We start from the raw sequence: 5,982 nt of genomic DNA on the forward strand, positions 1-5,982 counted from the left end.
GTACAGTTCTATCTTCTAATTGGTGCAGAAATGGGCAGGCAGAGCGCAGGGGCTTAACACACCTGCATGATAATATTGTGTATGAGAAATCATCATCATCATCATCATCATCATCATCATCATCATTATTATTATTATTATTATTATTATTATTATTATTATTATTATTAGTAGTAGTAGTAGTAGTAGTAGTAGTAGTAGTAGTAGTTATCATCATCATCATCATCATCATCATCATTATTATTATTATTATTAGTAGTAGTAGTAGTAGTAGTAGTAGTAGTAGTAGTAGTAGTAGTAGTAGTTATCATCATCATCATCATCATCATCATCATCATCACCGCGCTGATTGCAATCTAAGAAAAAAGTATTGGTCCTTCAAATGTTTTTTTGTTTGTTACTGTTAAGGGTTCTAGTCTCTCTTAACCCTTAAAGGTCTGGTGCCTTAAGACCCTGGAGATGTTTATATCATATCATAGACATATCATGATCTTGTTATTATTTCTGTAATCCATAGCATATTAATGGCAAAACTTTTAAAAAAAATTCTTTAGCAGATCTAAAAAAGATTTAGATCTGCCAAAATAATATGTAAGCAACATGCATGTGTATGTTTTTATTTTTAAGAAAATAGTAATAAAACATTTTTTAGATATTGAGACAGGTCCATAAAAACTTTCCTATTCATTAATTCATTGTATGTATCATCAGTGATCAAAATGTGTATAACACTTTTTGTTTAAGTGGATGTAGGTGAGAAATTGTCAAAGAGCATGAATATTGATGGTATTATCACACCTGTGGAGTTAATGACCCAAACCCAAATTGCTCTATCAAGGACGAATGGTACTGTTGATATAGTGGTGAGCTTGTGACATATATCTACATTAGAGTGCATGCTGAGACAGAAAAACTGTACACATCATTATTTTTATGCATATTACACAAACTATTCTGTTTGTGTAATATGCACACAGTAATGGTGTGTACAGTTTTTCAGTCTCAGCTCATGAACCCTAATCTAGACAAAGTTCTGAGTTAGAGTTCTATCACTGCATCACAGACATGAGAAATATGTCTATAAAAGCACATTTTTCGTGTCTGTACGTATAACAGTAGGGGACTCTATAAAGTATGTCCTGTTTGTCCTGTTAAAGAACATTTTGTTGTTGTTTTTTTATTGTAAGCAGATACAAATAGATCTGTTGCAGTTTAGAATGATGTCTTCTTTCTTTATGACCATGTGGTGTTGTCATGGCACCTGTTTTTAATCCATTGAACACACAGGATATTTGTTGTTGTTGTTGTTGATGTTGTTGTTGTTTTTCACAACATTCTGTGTAAATTCTACAGAGTGTTTTTGTAATAATCCCAGGTGATCACCAGTATCGGAAATACTGAAACATTTTGTACCAACACCCATATCATAGAGAGTGATGGTTGTTGTGATGGTTGTTGATGTGAGTGCTTGGCCTGTATCTAATAAAAAGGACTGTGACTGTTTATTGTTCAGTAAACCCCTAACGCTTTATAACTTTTGTTTGTGTTTGTTTGGGTTTGTGTATTGTTGTTTGGGTTTGTGTGTATTTCTTTAGTAGACCATTTTTACAGTCCAGTTTAGGGCAAAAGCTTTCAGCTAAAAAAATTCAAAGGGACTGAGAGTCAAAAATATTTATCGACTAATTAAAGCTTGGCTAAGAAAATTCATTCAGCTGGTTTGAAAAAATATTACGTGAACCTTATCACTGAAGCATTTTAAAATGTTTACGTTTTTACCTTTTTTATTGCAGATATCAGGAGGATCATTCTGCAATAAACAAACACCATCATAACCACCAACAACATCACCACCATCAGCAGCAGCATTACCATCACCACCACCACCACCACCACTACTACTATAATAATAATAATAATAATAATAATAATAATAATAATAATAATAATAATAATAATAATAATAATAGGGGGCACGGTCGCTTAGTGGTTAGCACGTTTGCCTCACACCTCCAAGGTTGGGGGTTCGATTCTCTGGAAAATTTTCCGTAGTGTGTGAGTGAATGAGAGTGTGTGTGTGCCCTGTGATGGGTTGGCACTCCGTCCAGGGTGTATCCTACCTTGATGCCCGATGATGCCTGAGATAGGCACAGGCTCCCCGTGACCCGAGAAGTTCGGATAAGCGGTAGAAAATGAATGAATGAATGAATAATAATAATAATAATAATAATAATAATAATAATAATAATAATAATAATAATAATAACCTTTGCATTGGGATAACAATAGATAGGTGCACAGATAAACAAGATGACAATATTGGACCACATGACTTTAACGGATTTCCTCACGTGCGACAAAGCTGCGTGTCTTAATCCCGCTACAGCGTGTTATCCATTTGTTAAATTGACTACATTAAGATTAAAGGACAGAAACAATAAACAATCCATTCGTGGCCTGACAAAGGCTTGATGAGGTCAAGAGAGACCCGAGGGACAAAAAACGATCACACTGTGCTGACGGCCGCTAATATCACACTGCGTCTCTCTCTCTCTCTCTCTCTCTCTCTCTCTCTCTCTCTCTCTCTCTCTCTCTCTCTCTCTTTGTCACACACACACACACACACACACACACACACACACACACACACACACACACACACACACACACACACAAACACACACACAGGAAGACTTTAATACATCACTGTACTATCACAATTTTATGCTTATTACAATCATACAGGTTTAAACAAACAAATTAGTTATTTTGAATGAAACAGGACATTTTAAAAATCAATCAGAAAATGGGAATGTAGTTTGTTTATTTATATTTATTTGTTTGTTTGTTTGTTTATCTTTTTTTGTCATTTTAATAAAAAAAAATCACTCCACAGTTTTAAGTAATGGCCAGATGCTGTCAAAATCAATCAATCTGTGTGACATTTAGGTATAAAAGGAATAAATCACGTGTTTGATTATCACTAACAGTGTCACAGAAAGTCAAATCGTGATTAATGTGCTTCCATTAAACATTAAAGCTTCTCTCAACTCTTTCAGAAACGGATATATTATAATGAACAAATCCGGGACCGCTTTGAAATGCGGAAACGGCAGGATTAGAAATGGGCTGTTATCACATCATACACCGAGTTAACATGTTTTTTAGGAAACAAAGTAAACCAACTCCATCCGCAGTGGCGGAGAGTGAGATTCGTGCGCGTGCAGACAAGGTGAACACACACACACACACACACACACACACACACACACACACACACACACACACACACACATACACATACACACACACACAAACACACACACACACACACACACACACACACACACACACACACACACACACACACACACACACACACACACACACATTATTACTATTATAAAAAGTAAAAATGATTATTTTTAAAGTTCTAAAATGAAAATGCGACTGAGAATGGTGGATAACTACATAACTTCTTTTTCTTATTTTAAAATACTCTAATTATTTTGTCCATTTCCAGTTCCATTAGAAATGGCTTTCATATGACTGCACAATACTCATGCACTTATAAAACCTTGTGTGTAAACCACAATCAAATCACCACCAAACTTTTCACCGAATGTGCCAGCACAAATCAATCAGATCAGAGAGAGAAAAACATTAAAGATGGTTGTGTAGATGTTCTTACAGTTTTATTCTCAAGTGTCCCTCATTGGACAGCTGATGGCTTCAACAGATTAGACTTTAAGTTAAAACTATCATGAATTCAACAATGAATTCTGATGCTTATAATTATATTATAAGTTGCTCAAAAGATGAATAGCTCCTGTTTACACAATTGCACTTTTGACTCTATTGTATACAGAAGGGAAATTATTTCTAATCACAATATCAAGGTTTCTTCCACTATAACCTCTGGGTTGCTCATTAGGGATAAATTTTAATATTATAACCTCATATCTGTCATTTATATCGTTCTGTAAAGTTGCTTTGTTACCAAGAATGATAAAAGAGCTATAGGAAAACAGTACAACTGAAGAAAATTATTTGTAAATAGTTAGTATAGAAAACTATTCGTAGCTATAAACAAAGAACCAACCAACCAAACAAACAAACAAATACGTTTGAATTATGTTCTTATTTTGATTTTTTTTTAATAAAATGGTGTAATATAAAAAATTTTATTTTATTAACATACACAGATATTAGGCACGTCGTGGCCTAATGGTTAGAGAGTCTGACTCGTAATCCAAAGTTTGTGGGTTCGAGTCTCGGGCCGGCCACGACTGAGGTGCCCTTGAGCAAGGCACCGAACCCCCCAACTGCACCCCGGACGCCGCAGCATAAATGGCTGCCCACTGCTCCGGGTGTGTGTTCACGGTGTGTGTGTGTGTTCACTGCTGTGTTTGTGCACTTTAGATGGGTCAAAGGCAGAGAACGAATTCTGAGTATGGGTCACCGTACTTATCTGTATGTCACGTCACTTTTTAGACTTTATATGCAATTATTGTGAACGTCAGGTTCGGTCTTTTATTTTGACGTGTCGCATTCGTGTTACTTCTAATTGTTTCCCCGGAACAAATATCCATGTGTCTTAAATCAACTAAATTTCCTGACTTTGTAAATTACTATATAATACCAGTGAGTTATTGGACTAGAACAGATTAGGGGCATTTATATAATTTTAATTTTTTATTTTTTGTTGTTATCTACACTTACTGATCCAGAAATAGTTCAATAATTCAGCCAGAAGTTAATATATATTTATAGGCTTATTACATTTGAACACATGCATGCAACTGTGATTTTATTTAATATGTCTGTTTCAGTGGCTGTTTATTCAATGTGTGGTCAAATGTTTCTGGACCATCATACCATATGTGCTTATTACATTTATCCAGAGCGATTTACATTATGTAATTTTTGTTATACATCTGAGGGTTAATGGCCTTGCTTGGGGGCCCAACAGTGGCAGCTTGGTGGACCTGGGATTTGAACCCACACCCTTCTTATTGGTGGCCCAACACTTTAACCACTAGGCTATAACACGCCCATTAAACATCTCATTCCGGATTAAGTTCCTCTTTACATTCGTAATATGTTCCACTTCATCTGTATATATTACACACATTATATTGCACAATATTGTTATTTGCACTCCCACACTTTATGTACATAACTGATATTTCATATTCTATATTCATATTTAATACTCTTTCTGTCTATATTGTATCTCATCATCTGCATTGTCTTGTATAGTTTGTATAGTATAGAGTTATTTATGTTTGTATGTACTTACTTATGTACTTACTGATTGTGATTCTCTGTTAAGTCTTTCCACAAGATTTAGAAGTGTGGTGAGGTGGCTTGTGTTCAACACCACCACTGAGTTCAGCACTGATATCAGATGAGGAGGTCTGGAGTGAAGACATTGTTCCAATTTATCCCAAAAGAGTTCATTGGGGTTGAGGACAGGGATTAGTGCAGAACACAAATTATTTTACTCTGGCCTTCATGGACCTTGCTTTGTGCACAGAGGCCTTGTCATGCTGCAACAGGTATTTTAGTTGCAGTGAAGGGAATGCTACAGAAAACAAAGACTTTCTAAACAACTTAGTGTTTGTAGCAACAGTTAGAGAAAGAGCAGGACACATTTAAACATACCTCTGACCAAACTCAACGGTATACAAACTAAGTAATTAATGTATTATGTTTTAATGGATTTAATTAATATTAACATGAGTTTAAGTTTCTTTTTTAGAAGTGTTTGTTTTCAAGTGTGAAAACTAGTGAACAAATAGCAATATAGGTAAACATGCAATTGCTAAAAAAACAAACAAACAAACAAAAACATACAGGTGTAATTTTATATCTGTTTATTTTTATTTTGATTCCCAGTTATTTACTTATGCAGTAAATCGGTCGGTTTGGGACGCACCCGGTGCCTCCCCTATATATGTCCGCCCCTCTTATATCTATGCT

General features: G+C 35.1%; 1 long non-coding RNA gene across 1 annotated transcript in view; it reads left to right on the forward strand.

The window, feature by feature from the left end:
• Positions 1 to 1,928, forward strand: part of LOC113634071 — a 3,629-nt gene extending 1,701 nt beyond the window's left edge. Inside the window, exon 3 of the long non-coding RNA XR_003438438.2 lies at positions 1,791 to 1,928. This is a non-coding gene — a long non-coding RNA (uncharacterized LOC113634071). The remainder of the gene's footprint in view (positions 1 to 1,790) is intronic.
• The last annotated feature ends 4,054 nt before the right edge of the window (positions 1,929 to 5,982 follow it).

This window comes from Tachysurus fulvidraco, chromosome 8 (assembly GCF_022655615.1).
Source record: "Tachysurus fulvidraco isolate hzauxx_2018 chromosome 8, HZAU_PFXX_2.0, whole genome shotgun sequence".
In the NCBI taxonomy this organism is placed as follows: Eukaryota; Metazoa; Chordata; class Actinopteri; order Siluriformes; family Bagridae; genus Tachysurus; species Tachysurus fulvidraco.